Source organism: Bos indicus x Bos taurus, chromosome 28 (assembly GCF_003369695.1).
Source record: "Bos indicus x Bos taurus breed Angus x Brahman F1 hybrid chromosome 28, Bos_hybrid_MaternalHap_v2.0, whole genome shotgun sequence".
Lineage (NCBI taxonomy): Eukaryota > Metazoa > Chordata > Mammalia > Artiodactyla > Bovidae > Bos > Bos indicus x Bos taurus.
Window position 1 is genome coordinate 424,244 of NC_040103.1, and position 16,840 is coordinate 441,083.

Below are 16,840 nucleotides of genomic sequence, written 5' to 3' on the forward strand. Positions count from 1 at the left end.
TCATGGACCTATGCTGCAAAAGGCATTATATCTCTGTCAGATAAATATATGGTTTTCAAAGATTTTCTTCACTCATATATATATATATATATATATATATATATATATATATATATATGTGTGTGTGTGTGTGTGTGTGTGTATACATATATATATACATAATTATATATTTATATAATTTCCCTGGTAGCTCAGATAGTAAAGAATCTGCCTGCCCTGCAGGAGACCCTGGTTCAATGCCTGGGTGGGAAGATCCCCTGGAGAAGGGAATGACTACCAACTCCCATATTCTTACCTGGAGAATTCCATGGACAGAGGAGTCTGGCGGGCTATAGTCCATGGGGTCACAGAGAGTCAGACATGACTGAGTGACTAAGCATAGCACAACACACTTAAAATTTGTTTCTCTCTGATTTATTTCCCCACACAGTTCCTGTTATCTCTTACTACATACAACTGTATTTCAAACCTAAATAACTTAAAAGATTGACCATTGATTCATTATCTTTTTTTTTTTTTCTCATGTTAACTGAGGATACATGAAATATTCATGGAAAGAAGGGTTAGACTGCAAGGTCTTTCATAAATGCACAGGATGTAAATGACTATCAAGATAGACTCAAATTCTCCTCTTCCTAGTCCATGTTATCTTGGAACTTGTCAAATCTGTTATTCAGATGATTTGTTGGGTGTTCTGTACTGTAGGTCATGACTTTTAGATACTGCCTTTTAAAGGCTAGACTCAGAAGTGACTTACAATATTTCTGACCATTTTTGTTCATCAAAGCAGGTAGAGTATGGCAAAAATTCAAAAGAAAGATAAACAAGTACTCTATCTCTAAGGAAAATATGGGAAAAGTGTACAATTTGCTTTATTCTTCCCAAACTATCAATGAGTTCATTGTAGAACTCTGTTAATTTCTAAGTCCCAATTTGCTTATTAATAGGTTTTTTAAATGTTATTGTTATTAAATCTGTAATCAGGTGTGCAGTCTCTTCTTAATTTTGTTGTGCATATATGTACACAAAAGTGACTTTATGAAGCACTTCTTAAACAACACACATATAGAGGGTGAGTGACTGACATTTTGGTAATTCAGGTCATTTTGAAAAGAGAACTAGTTCTGGGATGCTGGAAAATAGTCCAGTAACATCAGAGATACCAAGATGTTAGATCAAATTTTAGATTCTTTATCATCTGAGCCCCCAGGGAACACATTATTTTAGGAATAAAATGGAACTCTGATGATTTAGAAAAATTATCATACCTTCAATTTTCTAAATGTGTCGTCTTTGCACATATTAGCCATATCAGTATTAAAATCCTCCAAACTGGTATATTTTATTTATTTTATATCACTTTGATAATAATAAATACTTAATAATAAGTGTTTAGAAAGCCCTACTTTTCATCTTCTTGTACCAGGGAGCTTAGGAAATTCAAAATAAGCTTTGATCATATTTCTGAGGTCTTAATTGTAGTAGAGAGATTCTCAAATGAACAAAATAAACATAATTCAAAAAAGAGTGCACAATTTAGAGAATGTGAGAGAGTCACAAAAATCAATGAAATATCCCTGGATGATACGTGGTTAGAGAATGAGAATAAGATGATATTTGGTGATGAGGGCTGCCTTGAAAGGTAGCATTGGCAAGAATGTTTATAGCGTCATTATTCACAACTAAATAGAAATAACCCAATGATCATCTAACTGAACAAAGGGTCAATAAAATGTGTTATAGCCTGAAAATGAATTATTATTGTATCACTTAATGAAACAAACTTATATGTTCAAGAACATAGATGAATATTGAACACAGTATACTGAAGAAAAGAAGCCTGACAGGATAAAAACACATACTACATGATTCTGTTTATATGCAAGGTCAAGAATAGGAAACCATGCCCTATCAGAAAGGAGTGGTTTCCAGGGCTCAGGGAAGGAAGAAAGGGGAATGACAGCTAATAAGCTGTGGTTTCCTATAGGAGTGATGAAAATGTTCTGAAGTAGATAGGTGATAACTGAACAATCTTGAAAATATACTAAAAGATAAGAACAGTATACATTAAAAAGGTGAACTTTATTTTATGTGCATTATAATTTAATAAAAAAGGTAATGCAAAGTATAATAATACTCCAAAATAAGATAGTAAAGGATAGTGTTTCAGAAGCAAAATGAACAATCAAAAGGAGCCAGAAATGATGGAGGGAGAATTTTTTTTGAGTTTCATTAGGTTTCCTCTTTGACTAGAGAAGGAGATAGTTTCCGGATAACTGTGAAGCACACCACAAAGACCATTTGCAGTTTTCATTCTACCATGAATCAATTTGTTGACAATAGTGAAGCAAAAATGCTTAGCCTTTGCTAAATTGTTCCTGAATTCATGTGGGGATATACAGAAGCAGAAATGTAGTTAAGAAAATATTTGAATAACATCAAAACCAAAGGGCAGTGGCACAGGGATTTAAATCCCAATGAATCTGGTTAAATAAAAAGCCATCTGCCTATTGTTTAGCTAACCAAGACCTGTTTATTTCAGGTAAGTTCCTAGACCCTATCTTAAGAAATATAAGAGAAAATACTTAACTTTTTGATAAAAAATGAGGCAAAACTAATACAATTATGTAAAGTTTAAAAATAAAATTAAAAAAAAAGAAAAAAGAGAAAGAAAAAAAAGAAAAATATATATGTAAATGAAGCATTGTATGCTTTGTTACTCACTAAAATCTGGGTCTAATGGCTAGAAATAGTGTTTTCTTCTCATAATTGAAAGGATCTGAGCTTGTTAATATCCATGATACAACATTTTATCTTATTTTGTTGTTGGTTCACACAAAAGCCTTTACTTTCTTTAGCATTGAGCAATGTATATATGAACTTAAGATATGTTTTGTTGTATTGAAAAATAGTGTAGGTGCCCGAATAAAAATAAAAATAGGTGCAAATGTATCCCCATGTGAACACATGCCATGTTAACTTAGGTCTAAAGAAAAAGTCCATAACTTGTACTCTTTCTCCATATACCTAAATGTATACATATGTTCACACATAAATACAAATGTATAACAGAGAGAGAAATCTATGTATTTTAGAAGTATGTATCGTCCCTAATCTCATTTTCAGTTTATTATATAAAAAGCCATTTAGAATATAAAGCGACACAAATGTGTGTGGTAAATTCTGTTGCTATGACAAACCTAGACAGTGTCTTAAAAAGCAAACTCATCATTTTGCTGACAAAGGTCTGTATAGTCAAAGTTACGGTTTTTCCAGCAGTCACATATGGCTGTCCGATCTGGACCATAAAGAAGGCAGAGTGCCAAAGAATTGATGCTTTTTTTTTTTAATTTAATTTATTTTTATTTTTTAACTTTACAATACTGTATTGGTTTTGCCATATATCAACATGCATCCACCACAGGTCTACACGTGTTCCCCATCCTGAACCCTCCTCCCTCCTCCGTCCCCATACCATCCCTCTGGGTTGTCCCAGTGCACCAGCCCCAAGCATCCAGTATCGTGCATCAAACCTGGACTGGCAACTCGTTTCATATATGATATTATACATATTTCAATGCCATTCTCCCAAATCATCCCACCATCTCCCTCTCCCACAGAGTCCAAAAGACTGTTCTATACATCAGTGTCTCTTTTGCTGTTGTAAGTGTCTTGGACAGCAAGGAGATCAAACCAGTCAGTCTTAAAGGAAATCAACCCCTAATACACCCTGGAAGGACTGTTGTTGGAGCTGAAACTCCGATACTTTGGCCACCTGATGCGAACAGACAACTCATTGGGAAAAACCCTGATGCTGGCAAAGATTGAAGGCAGAAGGAGAAGAGGGCGACAGAGGATGAGATGGTTGGATGGCAACCTGAACACATGTTTAAGCAAACTCCGGGAGATGGTGAGGGACAGGGAAGTGTGGCTTGCTGCAGTCCATAGGGTCGTGAAGAGTCAGACAAGACATGGCAACTCAACAATGAACAACATTGTCCCTCCTATCATTTCCATCATTTAGAATCTAAAGTGATGCAAATATGTGTGATTAATTTTGTTGCTTTCACTTCTTCTTAGCTCTTTTCTTCCACTGGTAGAAAGATTCATCCTTTGACAACAACCACTCCACAAAGAGATAATGAGCATTGTGGGAAAGCAATAGCAAATTTCTAGAAAACAGTTCAGTAATAATTATTTCATGTCTCACCAAAGGCTAAACACAGCATGAATTAAAATAAGTAACATATTTTTGTTGTTGTTGTTGCTGTTGTTGTTATTAGTCATTGATATACTCACCCTGTAGGGAACTAAGTCAAAAACTCTTAAACCAATCATGTTTTGTTTTTTTTGTTTTTTTTTGAGAAACACAAAAATTGTAATCATATGTTTTTTACCCAAGTGAATATTTTCAAGCATTGAAAATACTTAATACTAAGTGTTAGAGACTAGCCTCTCTATCATTGGAGTCTCTTTCATATGGTTTTCAAGAGGGGAAAAAAAGGTATATTACTCTAGATCTACTCCCTAAGCTTAAAAAAAATGTAAGGCTCAGAAAAGAGCTGGTAAAAAATGACAAAACTTGTGGATGGCATCTAGATTTACATCAATCTTTCAAAAAGGTTTTTCTCAAATTCATTTTATTCTTGCAGAATAGAGGGCTATGCCTCTTTAATTTGTGTGTGTGCATATTTTTCTGAATATAAAAACACAATTGCAGAAGAAAAAAAAAACATGTTCTGCCTTATGAATTTTACAGATGCGTAGAAGTGTTACACATGAATGTGCCATTTTTTTAAATCAATTTCTCAAGTGTTTATACAAGATCTAAAAATAATGGAAGGAGAGAATTGCTCCTTTGTGACTGAATTCATTTTCTTGGGAATTACTAATAACACTTTGAACAAAGTGACCCTATTTATCATATTCCTACTTGTTTATCTCATCAATCTTCTGGCAAACCTTGGAATGATAACCCTGAATAGGATGGATCCCTAGCTGCACACACCCATGTACTTTTTCCTCAGCCACCTCTCCTTCTGTGACCTCTGCAATTCCACAGGCATTGGCCCCAAGATGCTGGTGGACCTATTTTCCAAGAAAAAGTCAATCTCTATGACTGTGCCCTGCAATTTTTGGTCTTCTGTATCTTTGCTGATTCTGAGTGTCTCCTGCTGGCAGTGATGGCCTATGAGCAGTACAAGGCCATCAGCAGCCCCTTGTTCTATGCAGTCAGCATGTCCAGCGGGGTGTGCTCCTTGATCATGGCTGGGGTTTACCTGGTGGGAATGACAGATGCCTTGATCCACACGACATTAGCATTCCGCTTATGCTTCTGTGGGCCAAATGAGATTAACCACTTTTTTTGTGATGTTCCTCCTCTCCTGTTGATATCTTCTCAGATGCACAGGTCAATGAGTTAGTGACATTCATGGTTTTTGGCTTCATTGAACTCAGTACCATTTCAGGAATCCTTGTCTCTTGTTGTTATATTATCCTACCAGTCTTGAAGATCCACTCTGCTGAGGGGAAATTCAAAGCTTTCTCTACCTGCATCTCCCACCTAACTTCTGTGGCAATTTTCCAGGGAACTATGCTCTTTTTGTATTTCAGACGAAATTCTTCCTATTCTCTAGATCAAGACAAAATGACCTTGCTGTTTTACACCCTTGTGATTTCCATGTTAAACCCTCTGATTTACAGTCTATGAAAGAAGGATGTGAAAGAGGCCTTTGAAAAATTGAAAAATACTACACTTGATCTTAGCCAAAAGGTAACCCCACTACTGGGCATACACACTGAGGAAACCAGAATTGAAAGAGACACGTGTACCCCAATGTTCATCGCAGCACTGTTTATAATAGCCAGGACATGGAAGCAACCAAATGTCCATCAGCAGATGAATGGAAAAGAAAGCTATGGTACATATACACAAAGGAGTATTACTCAGCCATTAAAAAGAATACATTTGAATCAGTTCTAATGAGGTGGATGAAACTGGAGCCTATTATACAGGGTGAAGTTAGCCAGAAAGAAAAACACCAATACAGTATACTAACACATATATATGGAATTTAGAAAGATGGTAACAATAACCCTGTATACGAGACAGCAAAAGAGACAGTGATGTATAGAACAGTCTTTTGGACTCTGTGGGAAAGGAAGAGGGTGGGATGATTGGGGAGAATGGCATTGAAACATGTGTAATATCATATATGAAATGAATCACCAGTCCAGGTTCAATGCATGATACTGGATGCTTGGGTCTGGTGCACTGGGACGACCCAGAAGGATGGTATGGGGAGGGAGGAGGGAGGAGGGTTCAGGATGGGGAACACATGTATACCCGTGGTGGATTCATTTTGATATACAGCAAAACCAATACAATATTGTAAAGTTAAAAAATAAAATTTAGCTTTGAATAACATTCCTTTGTCTGGATGTACCACAGTTTATTTATCTGTTCACCTACTGAAGGACGTCTTGGTTGCTTCAAAATTTTAACGATTATGAATAAATCAGCCATAAATATCGTTATGCATATTTTTATGTAGATGCATGTTTTCAAGTCCTTTGGATAAATTGTTGATTTGTATGGTAAAAAAAATGTGTTTATTTATTTATTTTTTTAAGCATTCTTTTTTTTTTAAACTTTACATAATTGTATTAGTTTTGCCAAATATCAAAATGAATCCACCACAGGTATACATGTGTTCCCCATCCTGAACCCTCCCCCCTCCTCCCTCCCCGTACCATCCCTCTGGGTCGTCCCAGTGCACTAGCCCCAAGCATCCAGTATCGTGCATCGAACCTGGACTGGCAACTCGTTTCTTACATGATATTTTACATGTTTCAATGTCATTCTCCCAAATCTTCCCACCCTCTCCCTCTCCCACAGAGTCCATAAGACTGTTCTATACATCAGTGTCTCTTTTGCTGTCTCGTACATCGGGTTATTGTTACCATCTTTCTAAATTCCATATATATGCGTTAGTATACTGTATTGGTGTTTTTCCTTCTGGCTTACTTCACTCTGTATAATAGGCTCCAGTTTCATCCACCTCATTAGAACTGATTCTAATGTATTCTTTTTAATGGCTGAGTAATACTCCATCCAGACAAAGGAATGTTATTCAAAGCTAAAAAGAAATGGGCTATTAGCTCTGAAAAGACACAGAGGAACCTTAGATGCATGTTACTAAGTGAAAAAAGACAACCAGAAAAAGCTACATACTATATAATTACAACTCTATGACATTCTGGAAAAGGCAAAGCATCAGAGACAATCAGAAAATCCATGTTTGCCATGGGTGAGGGCATTGGGGACGAAATGAATAGACAGCAGAGAGGATCCTTAGGGCAGTGAAAATACTCTGTGCAGAAGTGCAATGAGGGATTAAGTCATTACACATTTGACCAGAATCACAGAATGCACAGTACCTAGAGTGACACCTAAGGTAAATTATGGACATTGCGTGATTAAGATACATCAATGAAGATTCATCTATTGGAACAAATGCACCATTTTGGTGAGTGGTGTTGATAACTGGGAGGTTATGCATCTGTGACAGTAAGGAGTATAAGATCAAAGCTCTGCATCTTCCTCTCAATTTTGTTGTAAATCTAAAATTTCTCTAAAAAATAAAACCTTTCAAAACATGCCCAATCATATAAATGTAACACTGTAAAGATAATAATAAGTTCATTTTACGGACATTAAAAAAAATAAATAAATAAAATTTTTAAAAAATGGATAATGCCAAAAATAAATAAATAAATAAATGAAAAAATAAAATTAAAAAAAGAAAACTTGAAAAATAAATGGCTTTAAATATTTATGTTAGGTGTATGTGAATAAACATGCATCCACACACATATAGTGACAGACGATTTATTAAAATTATATGGTAGAATACATGACAAACATAATTTTTCAACTTCTTAGAGTAGTACTACACTAAATCTCAATCATAAATCTATTATTGTTCCTCTCACATGTCATGTTTAATTATCTTTCCAGAATTTGTACATGGCCTTTAGTTTAAATGAAAAACATTTCTGACTTTTCCATTATGCTAATTTTTGTTTAGTTTTTATTCAAACATTATTTCAATTATGCTGAGCCTTATTGTGCATTTACTCAGTGATTTTTGAGCATGTAGATTCTTTATATACTATAGCACATCTTGTAGTTTAAATACTATTAAATATAAGCTAATGCAAATAACATATTAATTAAATGGTCAAGTAACTCATTATAACCTCAAATTCATCATGAAGTAATACATACAGGGCTATAATTTCAAAGCAAAAATATCTAAATCTTGTCCAAAATAAAATCATCTTTGAATAGAGATATTCAGTCAAATCTAAATAAGACTGAATTTGAGAGGTGGAAGAATAGTAGATAAAGGATTTGACAGTTATTCAGGTTCTGAAATATACAAGTCCATGTTTGTCAGAAGAAGTCATATTTGCTACAACATGGAAGACCCGTGAAGGCAACATACTAAGTGAAATAATTCATACAGAGGAAGATAAGTACTGCATGATCTCACATAGAGATAGAATCTAAAAGGTAAAACTCAGGAATTCCCTGGAAGTCCAATGAATAGGACTTGGTGCTTTCAATGCCCAGGCCCAGGTTTGATCTCTGGTCAGGGAACTAAGATCCTTGAAAGCCTTGTGGTGTAGCCTAAGTAAATAAATAAATTTCATACAAGTAGAGAGTAGATTGGTTGTTGCTAGGGGCTGAAAAACAGGAGAAAAGGGTTATGTTGGTCAAAGTGCACAAATTTTCTATTATTTATTCAATAAGTTTAGGGGATTTAATCTACATGATGACTCCAGTTAACAATACTGTAGTATAAACTTGAAGTTTGCTAAAACAGTAGATTTTAACTGTCCTCACCATACAGACACTCAAAATGGTAACTATGTGATGTTAGGAATATATTAATTAACCTTATTGTGATGATCATTTCACAAAGTATACATATATCACTTCATCACATTGTATACCTTATAACTATATGTGGTATCTATCAATTACATTTGAAGTAGCTATATTAAAAAATGAGAAGGAAAGAAGTCTAAAGATAAGATTATAAAGCCCTATGGAAAGTATAGAAAGAAACTTGCTAAAATACAATATTGTGTTTTTGTTATCAACTATCAATTCTTCTGCACTTCTTCCAAGATACTTTTCCTTCCTTATCTCTCATTCTCCACCCTAAGTGCCCCTTTTTTGTCTCTTTGTGTTTCACAAACATCCACTTATCTAAAGCATTATTTTATATCACACTATTTGTGCTCATTCTTTGGTAAAGAACAAGGCATTCCATCCTTGTTAAGCAAAGCACTGACAGTTGCCTGAAGCATAAAATAAGCAAATATATATTAATCTAAAAATACTAGACAACCTTTTTTGGCTATTACTTATATCTCAGAAACACAAAATTAACTGAAAGCTTGCTAAGTGCCTTAAATATATATATATATATATATATATATATATATATATGTGTGTGTGTGTGTGTGTGTGTGTGTGTGTGTGTGTATCACAATATGCAGGTGGATTCTTTACCAGCTGAGCCCCCATGGAAGCCCTATATATCACAATATAATATAACTATTGTATGCATATAACAACAGTTTTGGGAAGGTGCAGAAATGGTTGTCGACAAAAAGTTAACAGACTTTTATAAAGACATTAATTGTACTAGATGTAAGAAATTATAAGTTCTTGATATTTGATGCTTCATATACCTTGAATCTGGTTTCCTGAAGGATAAAGCACAGAAAGTGAGGATACAAACATATATTTGAAATACCATAAAGGACAGAACACTCTTATTTATTCATTAAAAGTATAAGGTTAAAAGACCTCTGATAGTCTTAAATTTTCTAGATGTCATTTTAAAAAGTCCTTATGTGAAATTATTTCAGAATGGAAATATAAACTTACAAAATTCCTTTGTTATTCAGAGTGGTATTTGTGAAACACCATAGCATGTTAAAAAGAGTTCTCATGGTGGAAACATCTTAGAATTATTGTATAATATAAAAGGTTAAAATGTTCTACTCCTGGTATATTTTATCAGTTCAGCCAAATATCTTTTGAATTGTTGCTTATGGGGAGAAACATGGCATAAAACACTGACAGGAATATATTAAAGTCAAGTAAAATAGGGAGTTGATGGATTGCCATTAATTAAGAGTTAATGAACACATTAATCATTCTTCATGCTTACGATATATATTTATTTCACCAACTAAAGACTGCATTGCAAATATTGGCTCATTTTATTGGCTCTAGTGGGAATGATATAAAGAGAAGGGAATTTTAAGCCCATTAAATGGAATTCCAAAAATAGTACTGATTTAGATGAAAATTTTCTATGTGTATATTATAATCTAAAACACTATTCCATAAACACAGTACATTCACTATGAGATTGTAGGAAACTATTAATTTTTATTTTTAATTCTAAAGGTTTCTTATAAAGGGTTTATTATATGTTTTTTTTTTAATTTTATTTTTAAACTTTACAATATGGTATTAGTTTTGCCAAATATAGAAATGAATCCACCACAGGTATACCTGTGTTCCCCATCCTGAACCCTCCTCCCTACTCCCTCCCCATACCATCCCTCTGGGTCATCCCAGTGCACCAGCCCCAAGCATCCTGTATCCTGCATTGAACCTGGACTGGTGACTCATTTCATACATGATATTATACATGTTTCAATGCCATTCTCCCAAATCTCCCCACCCTCTCCTTCTCCCACAGAGTCCATAAGACTGATCTATACATCAGTGTCTCTTTTGCTGTCTCGTACACAGGGTTATTGATACCATCTTTCTAAATTCCATATATATGCATTAGTATACTGTATTGGTGTTTTTCCTTCTGGCTTACTTCACTCTGTAAAATAGGCTCCAGTTTCATCCACCTCATTAGAACTGATTCAAATGCATTCTTTTTAATGGCCGAGTAATACTCCATTGTGTATATGTACCACTGCTTTCTTATCCATTCATCTCCTGATGGGCATCTAGGTTGTTTCCATGTCCTGGCTATTATAAACAGTGCTGCGATGAACATTGGGGTACACGTGTCTCTTTCCCTTCTGATTTCCTCAGTGTGTATGCCCAGCAGTGGGATTGCTGGATCATAAGGCAGTTCTATTTCCAGTTTTTTAAGGAATCTCCACACTGTTCTCCATAGTGGCTGTACTAGTTTGCATTCCCACCAACAGTGTTAGAGAGTTCCCTTTTCTCCACACCTCTCCAGCATTTATTGCTTGTAGACTTTTGGATCGCAGCCATTCTGACTGGCCTGAAATGGTACCTCATAGTGGTTTTGATTTGCATTTCTCTGATAATGAGTGATGTTGAGCATCTTTTCACGTGTTTGTTAGCCATCTGTATGTCTTCTTTGGAGAAATGTCTATTTAGGTCTTTGTCCCATTTTTTGATTGGGTCATTTATTTTTCTGGAGTTGAGCTGTAGGAGTTGCTAGTATATTTTTGAGATTAGTTGTTTGTCAGTTGCTTCATTTGCTATTATTTTCTCCCATTCTGAAGGCTGCCTTTTCACCTTGCTGATAGTTTCCTTTGTTGTGCAGAAGCTTTTAAGTTTAATTAGGTCCCATTTGTTTATTTTTGCTTTTATTTCCAATATTCTGGGAGATGGGTCATAGAGGATCCTGCTGTGATGTATGTTGGAGTGTTTTGCCTATGTTCTCCTCTAGGCGTTTTATAGTTTCTGGTCTTATGTTGAGATCTTTAATCCATTTTGAGTTTATTTTTGTGTATGGTGTTAGAAAGTGTTCTAGTTTCATTCTTTTACAAGTGGTTGACCAGATTTCCCAGCACCACTTGTTAAAGAGATTGTCTTTAATCCATTGTATATTCTTGCCTCCTTTGTCAAAGATAAGGTGTCCATAGGTGCATGGATTTATCTCTGGGTTTTCTATTTTGTTCCATTGATCTATATTTCTGCCTTTGTGCCAGTACCATACTCTCTTGATAACTGTGGCTTTGTAGTAGAGCCTGAAGTCAGGTAGGTTGATTCCTCCAGTTCCATTCTTCTTTCTCAAGATAGCTTTGGCTATTCGAGGTTTTTTGTATTTCCATACAAATTGTGAAATTATTTGTTCTAGCTCTGTGAAGAATACCATTGGTAGCTTGATGGGGATTGCGTTGAATCTATAAATTGCTTTGGGTAGTATACTCATTTTCACTATATTGATTCTTCCAGTCCATGAACATGGTATATTTCTCCATCTATTAGTGCCCTCTTTGATTTCTTTCACCAGTGCTTTATAGTTTTCTATATATAGGTCTTCAGTTTCTTTAGGTAGATATATTCCTAAGTATTTTATTCTTTCCATTGCAATGGTGAATGGAATTGTTTCCTTAATTTCTCTTTCTGTTTTCTCATTATTAGTGTATAGGAATGCAAGGGATTTCTGAGTGTTGATTTTATATCCTGCAACTTTACTATAATCATTGATTATAGTAATTTTCTGGTGGAGTCTTTAGGGTTTTCTATGTAGAGGATCATGTCATCTGCAAATAGTGAGAGTTTTACTTCTTTTTTTCCAATTTGGAATACTTTTACTTCTTTTTCTGCTCTGATTGCTGTGGCCAAAACTTCCAAAACTATGTTGAATAGTAATGGTGAAAGTGGGCACCCTTGTCTTGTTCCTGACTTCAGAGGAAATGCTTTCAATTTTTCACCATTGAGGATAATGTTTGCTGTGGGTTTTTCATATATAGCTTTTATTATGTTGAGGTATGTTCCTTCTATTCCTGCTTTCTGGAGAGTTTTCATCATAAATGGATGTTGAATTTTGTCAAAGGCTTTCTCTGCATCTATTGAGATAATCATATGGTTTTTATTTTTCAATTTGTTAATGTGGTATATTACATTGATTGATTTGTGGGTATTGAAGAATCCTTGCATCCCTGGGATAAAGCCCACTTGGTCATGGTGTATGATCTTTTTAATGTGTTGTTGGATTCTTTTTTTTTTTTTTTTTTTTTAAATAAAATGGCTTGCTTTTCCTACTATTGCCAAGAATGGTAGTTCCTGCCGGTCCTATCTTGGCACTCTCTCGTAACCAGTTGGCAGGTGGGAGTTTCAAGTCTGTTTTCTCTTCGAGGCGTGCAAATGCCGTCCAAGGAGGGGCAGAAGAGTATTTCACCACAGCTCGGCTCTGCACTTCATTGCCTCCGAGAAATAAAGCTGATCCCTGTGCAGAAGGTTCCTCAGACTCCCCTTGGGACAGGAGGCTGAGCCCTCCCCGAGCAGCGGCCCCGGCCGGCGGAGCCTCGGCCCCGGCCTCCTTAGAGTCCGCCATCACCTCGTTCCAGGGGAGGCCAGGCGAAGCTCGACCCGAGGAGCCGAGACGGATACCTGGGGCCCAGAGGCGCCACCGTAGACAGCAGAGCGAGCGCTAGCGAGGCCCCGCACTTCCGGCCTCTGACAGGAAGAACGAGAGCCTGGATTCTGATTGCTAGAATTTTGTTAAGGATTTTTGCATCTATGTTCATCAGTGATATTGGCCTGTAGTTTTCTTTTTTTGTGGGATCTTTGTCAGGTTTTGGTATTAGGGTGATGATGGCCTCATAGAATGAGTTTGGAAGTTTACCTCCCTCTGCAATTTTCTGGAAGAGTTTGAGCAGGATAGGTGTTAGCTCTCCTCTAAATTTTTGGTAGAATTCAGCTGTGAAGCCGTCTGGTCCTGAGCTTTTGTTTACTGGAAGGTTTTTTGATTACAGTTTCAATTTCCATGCTTGTGATGGGTCTGTTAAGATTTTCTATTTCTTCCTGGTCCAGTTTTGGAAAGTTGTACTTTTCTAAGAATTCGTCCATTTCTTCCACGTTGTCCATTTTATTGGCATATAATTGTTGATAGTAGTCTCTTATGATCCTTTCTATTTCTGTGTTGTCTGTTGTGATCTCTCCAGTTTCATTTCTAATTTTATTGATTTGATTTTTCTCCCTTTGTTTCTTGATGAGTCTGGCTAATGGTTTGTCAATTTTATTTATCCTTTCAAAGAACCAGCTTTTGGCTTTGTTGATTTTTGCTATGGTCTCTTTTGTTTCTTTTGCATTTATTTCTGCCCTAATTTTTAAGATTTCTTTCCTTCTACTACCCCTGGGGTTCTTCATTTCTTCCTTTTCTAGTTGCTTTAGGTGTAGGATTAGGTTATTTATTTAACTTTTTTCTTGTTTCTTGAGGTATGCCTATATTGCTATGAACTTTCCCCTTAGGACTGCTTTTAAAGTGTCCTATAGGATTTGGGTTGTTGTGTTTTCATTTTCATTAGTTTCTATGCAAATTTTGATTTCTTTTTTGATTTCTTCTGTGATTTGTTGGTTATTCAGCAGCGTGTTGTTCAGCCTCCATATGTTGGAATTTTTAATAGTTTTTCTCCGGTAATTGAGATCTAATCTTACTGCATTGTGGTCAGAGAAGATGCTTGGAATGGTTTCTATTTTTCTGAATTAACCAAGGCTATATTTATGGCCCAGGATGTGGTCTATCCTGGAGAAGGTTCCATGTGTGCTTGAGAAAAAGGTGAAATTCATTGTTTTGGGGTGAAATGTCCTATAGATATCAATTAGGTCTAACTGGTCTATTGTATCATTTAAAGTTTGTTTTTCCTTGTTAATTTTCTGTTTAGTTGATCTATCCATAGGTGTGAGTGGGATATTAAAGTCTCCCACTATTATTGTGTTATTGTTAATTTCTCCGTTCATACTTATTAGCATTTGTCTTACATATTGTGGCACTCCTGTGTTGGGTGCATATATATTTGTAATTGTTATATCTTCTTCTTGGATTGATCCTTTGATCATTATGTAGTGACCATCTTTGTCTCTTTTCACAGCCTTTGTTTTAAAGTCTGTTTTATCTGATATAAGTATTGCTACTCCTGCTTTCTTTTGGTCCCTATTTGCATGGAAAATCTTTTTCCAGCCCTTCACTTTCAGTCTGTATGTGTCCCGTTTTGAGGTGGGTCTCTTGTAGACAACATATGTAGGGGTCTTGCTTTTGTATCCATTCAGCCAGTCTTTGTCTTCTGGTTGGGGCATTCAACCCATTTACGTTTAAGGTAATTATTGATAAGTATGATCCTGTTGCCATTTACTTTATTGTTTTGGGTTCGATTTTATACACCATTTTTGTGTTTCCTGTCTAGAGAATATCCTTTAGTATTTGTTGGTGAGCTGGTTTGGTGGTGCTTAATTCTCTCAGCTTTTGCTTGTCTGAAAAGCTTTTGATTTCTCCTTCATACTTGAATGAGATCCTTGCTGGGTACAATAATCTGGGCTGTAGGTTATTTTCTTTCATCACTTTAAGTATGTCTTGCCATTCCCTCCTGGCTTGAAGAGTTTCTATTGAAAGATCAGCTGTTATCCTTATGGGAATTCCCTTGTGTGTTATTTATTGTTTTTCCCTTGCTGCTTTTAATATTTGTTCTTTGTGTTTGATCTTTGTTAATTTGATTAATATGTGTCTTGGGGTGTTTCGCCTTGGGTTTATCCTGTTTGGGACTCTCTGAGTTTCTTGGACTTGGGTGATTATTTCCTTCCTCATTTTAGGGAAGTTTTCAACTATTATCTCTTCAAGTATTTTCTCATGGTCTTTCTTTTTGTCTTCTTCTTCTGGGACCCCTATGATTCGAATGCTGTAGCATTTAATATTGTCCTGGTGGTCTCTGAGATTGTCCTCATTTCTTTTAATTCGTTTTTCTTTTATCATCTCTGATTCATTTATTTCTACCATTCTATTTTCTAATTCACTAATCCTATCTTCTGCCTCTATTATTCTACTATTTGTTGCCTCCAGAGTGTTTTTAATTTCATTTATTGCATTATTCATTATATATTGACTCTCTTTTACTTCTTCTAGGTCCTTGTTAAACCTTTCTTGCATCTTCTCAATCCTTGTCTCCAGGTTATTTATCTGTGATTCCATTTTGATTTCAAGATTTTTGATCAATTTCACTATCATTATTCGGAATTCTTTATCAGGTAGATTCCCTATCTCTTCCTCTTTTGTTTGGTTTGGTGGGCATTTATCCTGTTCCTTTATCTGCTGGGTATTCCTCTGTCTCTTCATCTTGTTTAAATTGCTGAGTTTGGGGTGTCCTTTCTGTATTCTGGCAGTTTGTGGAGTTCTCTTTATTGTGGCATTTCCTCGTTCTGTGTGAGTTTGTACAGGTGGCTTGTCAAGGTTTCCTGGTTAGGGAAGCTTGTGTTGGTGTTCTGGTGGGTGGAGCTGTATTTCTTCTCTCTGGAGTGCAATGAAATGTCCAGTAATGTGTTATGGGATGTCTATGGTTTTGGGGTGACTTTGGGCTTCCTGTATCTTGGAGCTCAGGGCGCTGTTCCTTGTTGCTGGAGAATTTGCTTGGTATGTCTTGCCCTGAAACTTGTTGGTCCTTTTGTGGTGCTTGGTTTCAGTGCAAGTATGGAGGCATTTGATGAGCTCCTGTCAATTAATGTTCCTTGGAGTCAGGAGTTCCCTGGAGTCAGGGTTAGGACTTAAGCCTCCTGTTTCCAGTTATCGGTCTTATTTTTACAGTAGTTTCAAAGCTTCTCCTTCTATACAGCACCATTGATAAAACATCTACGTTAAAGATGAAAAGTTTCTCTACCATGCGAGTCACCCAGAGAGGTTCACAGCGTTACATGGAGAAGAGAAGAGGGAGGAGGGAGTTAGAGGTGACCCAAATGAGATGAGGTTGAATCAATAGAGGAGAGGGTGGGCTAGCCAGTAATCTCTTCCTTATGTGCACTCCACAACTGGACCGCTCA

The 16,840-nt window shown here is 35.9% G+C and overlaps 1 pseudogene; it reads left to right on the forward strand.

Moving 5' to 3' along the window:
* The first annotated feature begins 4,836 nt into the window (after positions 1-4,836).
* Positions 4,837-5,749, forward strand: LOC113885194 (annotated as a pseudogene).
* The last annotated feature ends 11,091 nt before the right edge of the window (positions 5,750-16,840 follow it).